The sequence below is a fragment of the Choloepus didactylus genome, chromosome 7 (assembly GCF_015220235.1).
Source record: "Choloepus didactylus isolate mChoDid1 chromosome 7, mChoDid1.pri, whole genome shotgun sequence".
NCBI lineage: Eukaryota > Metazoa > Chordata > Mammalia > Pilosa > Megalonychidae > Choloepus > Choloepus didactylus.
The window spans coordinates 37,945,900-37,962,565 of record NC_051313.1 but is presented as its reverse complement, the minus strand read 5'-3'; the positions used below and the strand labels follow the sequence as shown (position 1 = coordinate 37,962,565).

General features: G+C 38.7%; 1 pseudogene; it reads left to right on the top strand.

Moving 5' to 3' along the window:
• The first annotated feature begins 343 nt into the window (after positions 1 to 343).
• Positions 344 to 1,369, top strand: LOC119540400 (annotated as a pseudogene).
• Positions 1,370 to 16,666: the final 15,297 nt, after the last annotated feature.

Sequence of the window (16,666 nt, the reverse complement as noted above, 5' to 3'; positions counted from 1 at the left end):
TTTCTTTTAGGTCTAGAACTGACCTTAGTCATGTCTACCCTTGTCTGTATGTGGCTTCAAAATTATGGCCTAGAAACTATATTCACATTAAAGATACATTTCTAGAATGTAATATGATCAAAATGTATGGAAAGAACAAAAAATAAGTATTTAATTTGTTATGCATTTCTGTAAAAAGTAAATATATTTACATTTCATGCAATGGCTATAAAATATTTATTGAAAGTGGCACATTTCTAGTTGTCAGTTGGTGTGTCCTGCAGTACAGGGAGTGAGTGTTCAAGAGAGGTAAAAAAGGGCCAGGACAAGGTGGCATCAGTGGCCCTAGGACTGTGCAGCCACCCCCAGAGCAGTCTCCAAGGATGATAATGAAGAGACTTCAAATGATGGGACCCAACCATCCTGAGGCAAATGGGCTCAGGAGATAGCTCTAGGAATTGTGAAACCTCAAGTCAAGATCTTGACTTTAGCTACTATCCAGTTGAAAATCTGATAGTGTACAAATGGCCATCTGATGAAACTGAAAAATACAGCATGCTTCAAGAACAAGTCAGTGAGTATTTGAATGTGACCTCCTTTAAATGGAAATACCCAGATTTAGAGAGATGAGATTTGCTTCACAGGGAAAAACTCTACCTTAGAGAGTTAAATATCATTACAGAAACTCAGTGTACTTGAAGTCTAACAGCATTGTGCAGTGATGAAGTAATTGATTTAATGATAAAAGAGTATCCATCCAAACATGCTAAATATTCTGTTATTCTACAAGAAAAAGAAGGTCAACGAATTACAGATCATTATAAAGAATATTCTTAAATGCAACACCAGAATACTCAGAAGGTTGAAACCAGCAAAGTGCCTGAGTACGTTAAGAAAGCTGCCTAAAAAGCTGCTGAGTTTAACAGCAACTTAAACCGGGAACATACAGAAGAAAGAAGAGCTTTATCCAGGTGCCTCAGGGAAAATACAAAGTGTTACCTACAGAGTTCTTACCCAGAGGCTCTCACCCCTGGACAATTCCAGGAGTATTACAAAAGGTACTCGCCAGATGAACTGCGATGTCTGCTGTTGCACACAGCCCTGTATGAGTCCCTCTGGGTCCCCTGAGCACCCTGCTCTAGATAGTGATGGCGATTCTGATGATGCTGAAGACGGTCGTGGAGATGAGAGATGAAAAAATAAAGGCACTTGGGACAGCTCCTCTGGCAATATCTCTGAAGGCGAAAGTCCTCCTGATAACAAGGAGGATTCTTTTCAGGGAAGGCAGAAACAAAAAGACAAAGCTGCTACTTCAAGAAAAGATGGTTGCAAACATTCTGTACTGTCCAAATCAGTTCCTGGGTACGAGGTAGAAGAAAAAAGCCCCTGACTTGGCTTCTTTCCTGACCAGCCTCTCTCCCTGAAATATTTTAATTTTTAATTTCGAGATTGTGGAACTCGCACTTTCTGTTCTTCAGGAGCTGTACTTCAGTGGTGCGCTCCTCTATCAGCTTCTTTCTTTTTTGGCTTTTTTCCCCTGGTGTCTTTTCTGTCACTTTTGGTGATGGTTTAGCTTCTGTTTTCTGTATATTTACAATTTATAAGAGGGCCTTTTTTTTTTCATTTAAATAATAATTAGGCAAGTGTGGGTTTTTAAAAAAATTTTTCATAGGCAAAACTTTATACCTTCTTTGCTTAGGGTAAAGATCATAATTAGATAGCAGTTTAAATATATTAGTATTTAGAATAGCTAAACATGCGATGCTGTGAAATATGGATGGATAGACTGTTAGACTTAAGTTGCACTTCTGTAGTGCTTTCGTTGAGAAAGATCTGAGTTTAATTCAAGGATTATTTGATCCATCTGTCAAATTCTGCTAACTCTGGGATAGAGAATAGTAACACCTATTTGTTACATTGTGCTGATTTTTGGCATAAACTTGGAAAATGGCCTATATAATTCTATGACAAAGATTACAACATTATTGGATGAAGTAATTTGGCTTAGATATACTCAACTTTTCCTGGTTATTCTGAGTAAGGAAGTAAGTTATCAACAGCTATGATTATTGTTATTATTATTATTTAATGTTCCCTTTCTCTGCCTCCTGCCTTTCAAAGGGTTAGATGAGAGGTGAGTAGTCTTCTTTTTATATACGGATTTAAGAATATCATAAAGGGAGTTGGAATTAGCTGCACAATTTTATGTTTTGGATGATAATGGTAAACTATCCAATTCTTTTGGTCTGGAATTTTTAGAATGTGCTTTTATCTTGCTCATGAAGTATAATGAAAGAAAGTTTTGGAGTAAGGTAATCAGAAAGTTTTGCCAAGTGAAATTGTTAAACATCTCGTTATATGTCAGAGTGGTGATTGTGGTAACGAATCCAGAACAGTTTGAAGTAAGCTATTAGTCAACTTCCCCTCAACCTTACCGGAACATTTTCTAACCATGCATTTACCCATCTTTTCTTGAAATAAAAAAAAAGCAACCTAACAAATTAGCGTACTCCATATCTTATTAGAAAATGCCTTTATAAACAACTTGAAAATATATATTTTTGCAACCTGAGGCAAAATTGTAAGCTTCATTCAGGCAAGGGTCAGCTTCCAAGGATGGCTTAAATAGGCTGCAGATATGTAATTTTTGTACTTGTTTTTACATATATTTGTCTTATCTAATTTTTTTTAAACTAAAGATTTAAATTCACGTTTAATAATTGAAAGCGAATGTAATTCCAAAGATCACATTTCGGAAGGTTAGCCTACATGAGTGAATGTGTGCCACTGTTCTGATGAGAGCTTCAAATTGGAGTGACAGCTCAAAGTACACTGGCCTGTAATTCTTCTCAAGGTTAAGTAGCTCTTTTAAACGATAAGACTGGACTAATCATGGGTGACAAAAACAAAAGGTAATATTGAAATAAATGTTTTAATACAGTCTGAAAAGTGCTATTCAACACTATCACTGATTAACCTAAATTAATAGTACACAAGGGAATTTAATATGTAAAGTGCATTTTATAATCTGTGAATATTTTTAGGACCTAAAAGTGTTAGCTACTTTAAAGATTGGACTCAATATGAATGTATTTATTAAAGAAACCTGTCTATGAAAAGTATTAATAGCCAAGATGTGCCTAAATATTAGGGTGCCTAAAACTGAAGGTCATATATACATAAATGTGTTTTAAAAGATGGGAGTTAAGGAAAATGATAATATTTGATGTCTTGTTTAATGAGATTCACTAGTGCTTGCCCTTCATTTGTAGGATAGTATGGTTTAGGTTAACCTGAAATGAAAACACAATTGTTCAGATTCAGGCCTACAAGTATATAATTAAAATTTATACTATATCAGTGCTACGATGAAAGTCTCACTAATCTTTGGTTATTTCTCAAGGGGGAATGTAAGTGTATGAAGAACTACTTTTCGTGCACCTTTAATTTGAGATGCTGAGAGCTGTTAGGATGAGTATTTTAATTTTCTTGTCCATAGTGAAACTTCGATGTTGCTGCAGTGATTGGAAGTAAGACTGACGATCCCAGTTGGACACCCGTAGGGTTTGATTCTGTGATTCTTCAGGGGAGTTTGGCACACTGTTCCCTTCTGCTCTCAGCTCACAGTCCACGAGACACCTAACTTCCCCAACCTATGAGTACTATTCAGTGTGTCCTTAAGTCCTAGATGCAGTGTGGATTCACTCAGAATGCCTGAATGAACAAAGTGGGTTTTTTATATCTAACTGCAGCGTCGTCGTCGAAAATGCCACAAAGCTCTGCATCTTTCTGTCCCACTTTCCACCCCTGTCACTCCCTCTTTTCATCAGGATGAAGACTATTGGGTAAGAAATTTTAAATGCTTTAACAAAAACTATGATTTTAAGCTTAGAAGTAAACCTGGAATTTTCTTGGTATCCCTTTTATCATAGATGTTTAATGTATATTTTAATGGTTATAGAACTTGAATTGCTGTAGAATGTGAATGACTAGCCTTGCATTTTATTCCTTTTGACTTTTGTTTTGTAAAGGATCTCCTATGAGGAGTTCTGTTTTTAGAATTTAATGTTGTGTGGTTAATTCCCTGATTTTAGTGAAAAATATTGGTGTATTAGTGTATTTAATGTGCCAGTATCTAACCTAAACTAAAATATTAGTGTATTAGTGTATTTAATGTGCCAGTATCTAACCTAAACTACAAGTATTAAGTAAGTATATCTTTTACATTTAGCACAGGTACCATATTCAAAAGATATTTCTTAGTTTTAGTGGATTGAGAGGTAGCTTTCTGCTGTATATTATGGCGGTTACAGACTTGATCATAACTGAACCAGAATTTGGATCAAAAAAGTGCACTTCCTAGCTATTTTTTATTTAGATATAGGAAAATATGAGAACCTTATGCTTAGAATGTAGCAGTAATAACGGAGGGAACCACACTGCAAGACTTAAAAGGTTTGCGCATGTGACACTATCCTTTTGTTGAGGGGAGCAGTATTTAAAGTTATACATATAGAAGATATAGAACAGTTAACAATAAAGTTTTATATGTATGTTTTAACTGCTATGATATTTGTTACTTTTTAGACATTTGTGATTGTTTATAGTTATTGTTTTTATTATATTTATGTATAAGGATGGCTTTTTAAAATAAATAAGAAAGGAAAAAAAGAAAGGTAAAAGTATCAGAACACAAGACACTGGTAACACCTACTCAAACTGGTACAGACAACAGGAAAATTCAGAATGTCCCATAAAAAGAGACCAAAAAGTGGCAATACACATACTGGGTGTGAGGACTCCAGTGTGGCTTTTTGGTTCTTATTGCCTCCATTACTTTATTTCCCTCTTTGGGGTGGCAGTGAAGTGACTGCAGCAGTTCCACATCTTACGGTATCTAGAAGCAGAGAAAGATCCAGCTTTCAGCAGACCATCCTCAGATACCATTGGCCAGATGGGGACACATACTGACTGCTCATCAATCAATGGCAAAGGATCATTTATGACTTATAGATCAATGGCTTAGATCAGTTGAGACTTAAGTCTTAGAGAAGGGGATTAGGCCCCTCCCCGGAATCACTTGAACTAATTTGTAACCTTCCAGCAAGGAAGAAAGGGCAATGGACACTAATGGATCAGTTTTCTATTATCAAGTAACAAATCACCCCAAAACTTAGTGCTTAAAACAACCTCCATTTAGATCATGAACTGGGGTCAGCAGTTCATGCTGGACTCATCTAGATGGCTCTGTGAATTTGCATGGTCTCCTTTTTGTGTCTGCAGTCAGCTGTGAGCTGACCAGTGGCCCTAGTTTGGCAGTTGGCTGTCTTTCAGCTGACAACTTGGTTTATCTTGACAAGGTCCCTCAGTCTCCAGCATAAGCCCCAGGTTAGTTGGGGCTTCTTTTCATCGTGGGGGAAGGTTCCAAGAATAGCAAGAAGGCAAGTTTGAATGTGTAAGCAAAATTCTAGCTTTGGCTTCTGTCAAATTTGCTAATATCCTACTGGCCAAAGCAAGACTCACAGCCAACCCACATGCAAAAGGTAGCAAAACAGCCTCCAGATTTTGAAAGAAGGGAATGAGTTTGTGGCCATATTTGCAATAGGCCACATTGAGTTTCCCATTATCTGGTTTGACAAATTTTAGTTAAAGAGCATTAAAAGAGTAAGTGTACCACTCTCCTTGCCTTTTTCCTTCATTTCACCCACGTTAATACAACACCACTTTATATATCAGTTTAAGGAAAACTTATTTAGATATCCAATATTTTTGATTTATTACCATCCAAAATAAATTATTATTGTCTGTTCTAGTTTGCTAATGCTGCCGCAACACAAAACACCAGAGATGGATTGGCTTTTACAAAAGGGGGTTTATTTGGTCACACAGTTACAGTCTTAAGGCCATAAAGTGTCCAAGGTAACACATCAGCAATCGGGTACCTTCACTGGAGGATGGCCAATGGTGTCCGGAAAACCTCTGTTAGCTGGGAAGGCATGTGGCTGGCGTCTACTCCAAAGTTCTGGTTTCATAATGGCTTTCTCCCAGGACTTTCCTCTCTAGGCTGCAGTTCCTCAAAAATGTCACCCTTAGTTGCACTTAGGGTATTTGTCCTCTCTCAGCTTCTCCAGAGCAAGGGTCTACTTTCAACGGCTATCTTCAAACTGCAGTTCCTCTCTCAGCTTTTGGGCATTCTTCAGAGTGTCCCTCTTGGCTGTAGCTCCTCTTCAAGATGTCACTCTCAGGTGGAGCTGCACTGAGTTCTTTCTGTTTGTCAGCCCAGTTATATGGCTCCACTGATCAAGGCCCACCCTGAATGGGTGGGGCCATGCCTCTATGAAACTATCTCATCAGAGTTATCACCTACTGTTGGGTGGGGCATACTTCCATGCAAACAACCTAATCCAAAAGTTCCAACTTAATCCCCACTAATATGTCTGCCCCACAAGATTGCATCAAAGAATATGGGTTTTTCTGGGGGACATAATACATTCAAATCGGCACAGTGGGGAAAGATTCCAAGAATAGCAAGAAGGCAAGTTCGAATGTGTAAGCAAAATTCTAGCTTTGGCTTCTGTCAAATTTGCTAATATCCCACTGGCCAAAGCAAGACTCACAGCCAACCCACATTCAAAGGGTAGCAAAACAGCCTCCACATCTTGAAAGAGGGGAATGAGTTTGTGGCCATATTTGCAATAGGCCACATTGAGTTTCCCATTATCTGATTTGACAAATTTTAGTTAAAGAGCATTAGAAGAGTAAGTATACCACTCTCCTTGCCTTTTTCCTTCATTTCACCCACTTTAACACAATACCACTTTATATATCAGTTTAAGGAAAACTTATTTAGATATCCAGTATTTTTTCAACTATATAAAACATCTACCCTGGGGCTTGGCAATGATGATATTTTTGCAACAACTGGAATATTTGTTGGAAAAGATCAACTTCTTGGCCCTTTGCCTAATGAATGGCCTAGGGATTTTAGAATCTTTTCTACAGATTTCTAAGCAAGGTCAACATGCTCCAAGATATTCTTAGTTGGCTAGGATAATGCTTTATTGTTGTAGCAAGGCCTTACAGTAGAAAATTAAGGTACATGGTGATGATCACGCCTTTCTATACCTGAAGAGAGGTGAACATTTTGCATTGCATAAACTGAGAGACTTAAAGCATGATTTAACTTTGTATTAGTCAGGGTTCTCCAAGGAAATAGAACTGACAGGAGATATACATATGTATAAAATGTAAATATTATGAGATTTGTTATAGGAACTGGCTCACATGACTGTGGGGATGGGCAAGCCTAAATTCCGTAGGGCAGGCCACAAGCTGGAAACTCTGGCAGTTTTGATGAATTCCCCAGAAGATTCTGGCTGGCTGAAGAAGAGATAGAAATTCTTCTTTTTGACAGCTAATAGTATCAGTTCTCCCTTTAAGGCCTTCAACTGATTGGGTGAGACATCGCTAATTGCTGTAGGGAATCTCCTCTGTTGATTGTAGATGTAATCAGCCATAGATGCAATCAACTTACTGATGATTTAAATCCATGAGATATCCTCAGAGTAACAATCAGGCCAGTGCTTGCTTGACCAAACAACTGGACGTCATAACCTAGCCTAGCTGACACATGAACTTAACCATCACAAACTTGTTGCTCAGTGCTATGACAATCAAATATCAGAATTGAAATAGAAACCTGAATAACATGAATCATCTTTCCAACTGTTTTAAAGAGTTGGCATTTGGCCAGTTAGTAACCTTCATCACCTAAACAACTGAGAACAAAACGTGAGAAAAAGAGGCCATTGAGCCTTAAGTTACTTGGAAGAAAGTAACATGATAGCTGGTAACTTGGCAGAAGGGAGAGCAGAGAAAACTTTTAAAAATTAAATTCAGATCCAAAAAGGTTCCAGCATTCTCAAAGATGTAAATCTTTGTCAATTTGGCCATTGAAAAATGTTTTTTTTTTTTGATTATCAGCTCTTTGAGCAGATTGTCCTATCTTTATTAGACATTTGTGTTCATCCTGTAAATTGTTTGTTGGTGTGCTTTGCCAATTTTCCCATTGGGCTGTTGGAATTCTTACTGATGTGTGTATTAGTCAGGGTTCTCTAGGGAAACAGAACCAACAGGAGATATCTGTAAATATGAGATTTATAGAAGTGTCTCACGCAGCTGTGGAGGTACACAAGTCCAAATTCCATAGGGTGGGCCGTGAGTTGGCAACTCCGATGAATTCCTCAGGAGAGGCTGGCTGGCTGAAGAAGAATTGAAACTTCTCACTCTTCTCCCTTAAAAGTCCTCAGCTGATTGGATTAAACTAGCAGATTGAGTTCTCTCATTGTGGAAGATGCTAGCTTCATTGATGTAATCAGCCACAGATGCAATCAATTGACTGATGATTTAATAAACTACCATACCCACTAAGCCTTTGAGGCAGTATCTGCAAACAGCTTTACTTATCTGATTTGCCCACTTTGGGTACTAGAATCTTGCTGCATTTGTTAGTGGCTCCATCCCCTCTTCTCCATAACTCCTCCAGTTCAAGAATTAGTCATAACAATACTTGGAGAAGCTCCTTAATTTGGAGATTCATAAAGCAGTAAAATAATTTGTTAAGAATGACTAAACCCTCATACTGTGGAAATAACTATGTATAATAAACTAAACAGTTAATTTAATCCATGTCTCAAAATACAAATCTTCCCCAAAATGGCTGAAATGTTAACTCTGAGCCCTTCCACTGATTTGTCAATTAGTAAAGCCCTTAATTATCAGAAGCTGAGGGTTTTTCACTATCCTTCTTCCACAATTCTGCATCTACACTGGCCATTGACTCATATCTTTGAAGGAACTACTTTATTGTAGAATGGGGTCCTGTTTGAGTCTATACAAGGACTCACACTTGCTAAGAATGTTTGATGTTCATCTTGTAAAGCTGAACATCCTCATGCCCTGTGATCCATCTATTCCATGCCTAGGTGTATTCCCAGGAGATGGTCCTGCATATGCCCATTTTGATATACAGACAAGAATGTCTGTGGTGGAGCTCCTCACAACAAGAGGTACAGGAGAACAGTCTAAATGCCCCACCAATGGGAGCCTGGATGAATACACCATGGTTTATTACATGGGAAGACCTTAGTTTCATGAATAGATTCATCTTAGCATCATAATATTAAGTTAAATGATTACAGAGAGTAGGATACTCTTTTTCTAATGTTAGGAACTGCTTAAATAAAAATACATATTTTGGAATGTATATAGATGCTGTAAACCTTTTTTTTTTTCTCATTTTTGTTGAGATTGTTCAGATACCATACAATTATCCAAAGATCCAAAGCGTACAATCACTTGCCCCTGGATACCCTCATACAGCTGTGCATCCATCACACTTAATTTTCGTTCAATTTTTAGAAACTTTTCATTACTCCAGACAAGAAATAAAGTGAAAGATGGAAAAAGAAAAAACGAAAAGGAAACTCTAATCCTCCCCTATCCCTAACCAACCCCCCTCAATTGTTGACTCCTAGTATTGATATAGTACATTTGTTACTGTTTATGAAAAAATTGAAATACTACTAACTGTAGTATATAGTTTGTAATAGATATATAGTTCTTCCCTATATGCCCCTCTATTATTAACTTCTAATTGTATTGTCATACATTTGTTCTGGTTCATGGAAGCTATTTCTAGTATTTGTACAGTTGACCATGGACATTGCCCACCATAGGATTCAGTTTTATACATTCCCATCTTTTGACCTCCAACTTTCCTTCTGGTGACATATATGACTCTGAGCTTCCCCTTTCCACCTCATTCACACACCATTCGGCACTGTTAGTTATTCTCACATCTTGCTACCAACACCCCTGTTCATTTCCAAACATTTAAGTTCATCCTAGTTGAACATTCTGCTCATACTAAGCAACCACTCCCCATTCTTAAACCTCTTCCTATATCTTGGTATCTTATATTTCATGTCTATGAGTTTACATATGATAATTAATTCCTATCAGTGAGACCCTGCCATAATTGTCCTTATGTGTCTGGCTTATTTCACTCAGTATATTGCCCTCAAGGTTTTGTCATCAACCCATTTTTTTTTTTTAATATGGTTTTGTTCACTCACCATACATTCCATCCCAAGTAAATAATCGATGGTTCTCTGCATGGTCATACATTTATGTGTTCACCACCTTCACCACTATCTACATAAGGACATCTACATTTCTTCCACAAGGCAGGAGGGAGAGCCAAAGAAGGTAGAGAGGCAAAAGAAAGAGGAAAAAAAATGACAGCTAGGAAGCAGCAAAGGGTAAAATAACCTTAAATCAAAGTAGAATAAAGAATCAGACCATACCACCAATGTCAAGTGTCTAACATGCCTCCCCATCCCCCCCTCTTATCTGCATTTACCTTGGTATATCACCTTTGTTACATTAAAGGAAGTATGACACAATGATTCTATTAGTTACAGTCTCTAGTTTATGCTGATTGCATCCCTCCCCCAATGCCTCCCCATTTTTAACACCTTGCAAGGTTGACATTTGCTTGTTCTCCCTCGTAAAAGAACATATTTGTACATTTTATCACAATTGTTGAATACTCTGGATTTCACCAAGTTACACAGTCCCAGTCTTTATCTTTCCTCCTTTCTTCTGGTGTCTCACATGCTCCCCACCTTCCTCTCTCATCCATATTCATAGTTATCTTTGTTCAGTGTACTCACATTGTTGTGCTACCATCTCCCAAAATTGTGTTCCAAACCACGCACTCCTGTCTTCTATCACCCTGTAGTGCTCCCTTTAGTATTTCCTGTAGGGCAGGTGTCTTGTTCACAAAGTCTCTCATTGTCTGTTTGTCAGAAAATATTTTGAGCTCTCCCTCATATTTGAAGGACAGCTTTGTTGGATATAGTATTCTTGGTTGGTGGTTTTTCTCTTTCAGTATCTTAAATATATCACACCACTTCCTTCTTGCCTCCATGGTTTCTGCTGAGAGATCCGCACATAGTCTTATTAAGCTTCCTTTGTATGTAATGGATCGCTTTTCTCTTGCTGCTTTCAGGATTCTCTCTTTGTCTTTGACATTTGATAATCTGATTATTAGGTGTCTTGGCGTAGGCCTATTCATATCTCTTCTGTTTGGAGTATGTGGTACTTCTTGGATCTGTAATTTTATGTCTTTCATAAGAGATGGGAAATTTTCATTAATTATTTCCTCTATTATTGCTTCTGCCCCCTTTCCCTTCTCTTCTCCTTCTAGGACACCAATGATACGTACATTATTGTACTTTGTTTCATCCTTGAGTTCCCGGAGACATTGCTTATATTTTTTCATTCTTTTCTCCATCTGCTCCTTTGTGTGTAGGCTTTCAGGTGTTTTGTTCTCCAGTTCCTGAGTGTTTTCTTCTGCCTCTTGAGATCTGCTGTTGTATGTTTCCATTGTGTCTTTCATCTCTTGTGTTGTGCCTTTCATTTCCATAGATTCTACTAGTTGTTTTTTTGAACTTTTGATTTCTGCCGTATATATGCCCAGTGTTTCCTTTACAGCCTCTATCTCTTTTGCAATATCTTCTCTAAACTTTTTGATTTGATTTAGCATTAGTTTAAATTCCTATATCTCAGTTGAAGTGTACGTTTGTTCCTTTGACTGGGCCATAACTTTGTTTTTCTTAGTGTAGGTTGTAATTTTCTGTTGTCTAGGCATGGTTTCCTTGGTTATTCAAATCAGGTTTTCCCAGACCAGAACAGGCTCAGGTCCCAGAGGGAAGAAATATTCAGTATCTGGTTTCCCTGTGGGTGTGTCTTAGAAAATTGCTCCACCCTTTGATGCCTCAGGTCACTGTACTTTTCTGCCCTGCAGGTGATGCCTGTTAGCCTATAATTCTTGACTGGTGTGAGGAGGTATGGCCATGTTCCCCCAGGCTCTGGGGTCTGGTTCTGAATGGAAAGGGCCCCACCTCTTTCCTCCTAGAGAAGACAGACCCCCCAGGTGGAGGTCATTAGTATTTCAATGGTCTCGCTCTCTGCTTGTGCTGTCTCCACCCTTCCCCGAGTCACAGCCCTGGAAACTGAATATGACTGGGGCTTTCTCCACTGAGCCGAAAAAGAAACAGATAGTCCCCTTCAGACCCAGTCCAAGGCGACCCTCCGGCTCTCCAAGGTCAGTTGTCACCCAAAGCCTCTGTCTGTTTTTTGGGGATTCGTACCTGTAGTGAGCAGTTCACACTCGCTACTTAAAACCCCAGTTGGAGCTCAGCTGAGCTATATTTGCTTGCTGGGAGAGAGCTTCTCTCTGGCACCATGAGGCTTTGCAGCTTGGGCTATGGGGGAGGGGGTCTCACGACTTGGATCCTCAGGTTTTACTTACAGATTTTATGCTGTGTTCTCAGGCATTCCTCCCAATTCAGGTTGGTGTATGATGAGTGGATGGTCTCGTTTGTCCCTCCACAGTTATTCTGGATTATTTACTAGTTGTTTCTGGTTTTTTGTAGTTGTTCTACTCCTCTCTATGCCACCATCTTGCTCCGCCTCTGTAAACCTTTTTAAAAAATGAAAGCAAGAGAATGATCAATGCTGGATTCAGGATGATGCTACTTTGGTTGGTTGGGAGTGGCTAAGGGGATGCAGAGAAGCCATTTGGATGTATGTAGATTACTGACCAAGTTCTAGCTTTCTTGGGGGGAGTGTAGCTCCATAGGGGCTTATTAAATTATTTAAAATGTCCAGCTAAATAGCTAACTAGATAAATGAAAGCTGACATGCATGTACCAATGATGAGAGTATGTCATGAAAAAAGGGATTATGATTAATCCAGTTCTTTACATCTGAGGTCCAATGGAGGATCAGGGAAGAAACTTTGGTAAATTAGCAGATGAGGTTTCTGGGAGTTGATTTGTATGTGATCTGTCCTTTGCACTACTCTCACCCTCACCCTATTGAAGAAGAATGGAGAGGTGGGTTTGCATGTGTTCTTTGATGGAGAAGGAAGAGAAGTGCATGGTGTCTTTCTCAGACGCTGGTCCCTGCTTATGCCCCACAGTTGTGTTCATTGGCCTTAGAAAGGAATGCTTACTACAAAACTTCATGAGGAAATTGAAAAATGAGGACCCAAGCATGGCTGTTTCACTATCCATGCAAGATGCGATACCCAGTGGGAGATTGTGGCCATATTTCTAGCTTTGTTCAGAGCGTAGCTGGTGGTGGCCTGTAGGGGAAACCTTAAAAATGCTGCATAGTGCAAGAGTCAAGTGCAAGGGCTAGAGACAGACACCTCTCCCCAACACACACACCCTTTTAGAAGCTGGTCCTCTACTTTCCTTGTGCATGTTACTCACATTTTTTTAAGCTCTATTTTCCCATCTGTAAAATGAAAATAAGAATAGTACATACCTCATGGGTTATGGTGAAGGCTGAAGAATGGTAAAATCTACCAGGGTAGCATATGTAGTGCCCAGCTGATAGGTTTTTCCTCTTAATAGGTTCATGGATATAGGACATCAGAGAGAGGCAATACATGCAGGCAGGTCCCTAGAAGGACCATAAGAAGTGGAAATGAGCTAGGGTCTGTTAACACAGAATGATCCTGCCTCCTAGTGAATGGTCACCCAATCAATGTCTCAATGTAAGGGTCAGTTTAACAAGAACTTCCACTTTGGGGAAGAGTTGGAAAGGAAGTGAGCTGACAGAGGGATAGATGCAGGACAGATGGTGAACTTTCATAATAAAGACCCTGGTCATAAAAAGAGGAAAACAATTGAAATGTTCTCTGTCTATGAAGGCAGAGATGTATGCAAATGTGATTCAAATATTTCCATCCAAAGGTTTTTACACACACACAACTGGCACACGAAGTAGTAAATTCACAGCCATCCACAATCTGAGCTCCCTAGAAGACTCAGCCCAGAGATTTCTTCTTCTGTTGCATACCAGAAAGCCCACCAACATCCACACGGTGTGTGATTGTAACCCTGAAAACCAGACTCTTTCAATGTATTATGCACGTCTTCCTCTGTGAGAAATGCTGAGGATAAAAAAATGACATCATGAGCAAGTTTGTTAGCACAAGTTTCACAACATTTTTCTTTGCACCCTGAGGATTAACTGTGCTTTTCTGGTTTGGGAGATAATCTTAAATCCAAGTTTTAAAAAGGGTCTTATTTTCTGAATCTCTTTCTAGATTAGTTTTCAGCATCAGCACATATGTGATAATCTTAGAGATAGACATTTTGCACACTCCATGGTAAAGAAGATTCGTTGTCTTTTTACCACTCTCTACAGTTCGTGAGAGATAAGTTATGTTGGCCAGAGCAGCACTCTAGACCTCTGGAGACAAATGTTCCTGCTAAAACTAAAAAGGGAAAGGACTACAGATGAAGATAATCACGAATATACAAGTCTCAGTTACATCTCTTGCCTGCCCCCATCCCTTGGGGAGGCTGCCCTGACTTTTAATAAGACAGCCTGTTGCTCAGCAGCTGTTTTTCTTAGACTGCACATTTGACTTACAGTGTTTGGGACTAAAGTTATATCTTTTCCCTTCTCCACCCAAATGAAATCATTTCCTTTTATCACCCTGCAGCTTAGTTCTAATGGAAGAGAGGAGTTAGGGCTATCAGGGAGACAGGGAGAGAAGGGCAGAGAAGAAAAGGAAAGCCAGACCATAAACATGCCAGGGTGTATATGTGAGCTGGAAAGAAAGCTTGCACGAGCAGAAAGACATCGTGCTTAAAAGCCTGAATTTGCCACATTTGTGATCAGTCTCCTGTCTCTGCTGAGCTAGACCCTAGATATGTCTCATGTCATCCCCCTGGATGGAATCCGTTTTGATTTTAGCTATATTTTGCTTTTTAGTGATTGTTAGGGCTTTGCAATATCAAAATCTTGTTGGGAGTTTGCAGGCAATTTTCAGAGTCGTGTGAAATCACAGGATAGAGAAAGTACTCCCTAATTCTCATAAACTTGCAAAAATGGAAAATGGCAAGCTCTTTTATCGACAGCACATGAAATTAGTAAAATAGCCTAAAGACCACACCCAAGCGTTCTCTTTGTCCATGAAATGGCGTATCAGTCTGGAAAATGAATATATACACTAACATATGCCATCAGATGTCGATATAAAATGATATTTCTATAATAGTGTTATTTTTTAAAGCCATAGTCAATGCTCTTGGCTGCCAGATGACAAGGGGAAGAGACAAGACACTTTTAGGGTTGAGGAAAAAGACTGGGGTGAGAAGAGGCCATTTGAAATGTTCTGCTCCTCCTCTTGCCTATCCTATTTAATTTTTGAGGTGGGTGGGGAAAAGACACAAATCTAGGCTTTTGGAGGAGACTAGTTGCCCCAATGTTGGCAGTGATTTGGAGGGCCTGTTTATTTATTCTCATACTGAATTTTCCACTAACTAAAGGTCCACAGTTGAGTGTACATGGACTGAAACAACAAGGGCCGGCCTCTCCTGGAATTATGTGCTGAATAGGGCAGTCACAGATGGAGTGAATTATTGGCTTAAGATATTTAATAGCAACATGACTGTTATGATGTTGTAATGTACTACTCCTTAGTGCTGCGTTCAACCACTGGGTTTCTCACCTGCGTCTCCCACCCCCCAACACACAACATGTGCACACAAACACACACAGCTGTTTCCACTCTGGTGAAGAATTTTGTTGTAAGATATTGTCACATAAAATGGCAAATGTGAGAAACTTGAGATTTTTAAATAATTTTTTTTATTAGAGAATTTGTGGATTTTCAGAACAATCATGTATCAAACACGGGATTCTCATACCTCGCTGACCACTGACACATTGCATTGGTGTGGAATATTTGTTATTTGTTGCAATTTGAAGATAGCACTTTTTAAAAATAATTGTACTATTTTTTACAGTAATTACATTTATTACAATTTATGAAAGATTATTAAAGTAGTACAGTTAACCATTGTCCCTAGTTTGCACTAGGTGTATTTTTTTCCCATATACCACCCTATTAACATCTTGTATTAGTGTTGTATGTTTGTCATAATTCATGAAAGAACAGTCTTATATTTGTACTATTAACTATAATCCTTCATCTATAATAGGGTCCACTGTGTTATACAGTCCTGTGCTTTATCCTTCAATTTTTATTCTAGTAACATATGCATCCTGAAGTTTTCCCTTCTAACCACGTTCACCTATACAGTTCAGTGCTGTCAACTACACTCACAATAATGTGCTATCATCACCTACATCCATTTCTAAGCCTTTTCCATCAGCCTATATAGAAAAACTGTACAAGCTGAGCATCAACTCCCCATTCCCTAACTCCAATCTATCTCCTGGTAACCTATATTCTAGACTCTAACTCCATGAGTTTGCCCATTATTATTAGTTCATAACAGTGAAATCATATGATATGTGTCCTTTTTGTCTGGCTTATTTCACTAAACAATGTCCTCAGGGTTCATCCATGTTGTCACATGCCTGAGGACTGCATTCCTCTTTACAGTCAAATAATATTTCATCATATGTATATGCCACATTTTGTTTAACCGTTAGTCAGTTGATGGACACTCGGGTTGCTTCCATCTTTTGGCAATTGTGAAGAATGCTGCTATGAACATCGGTGTGTATGTATCTGTTGGAATCCCTACTTTCAGTTTTTATGGGAATATGCATAGTAGCGGGATTGCCA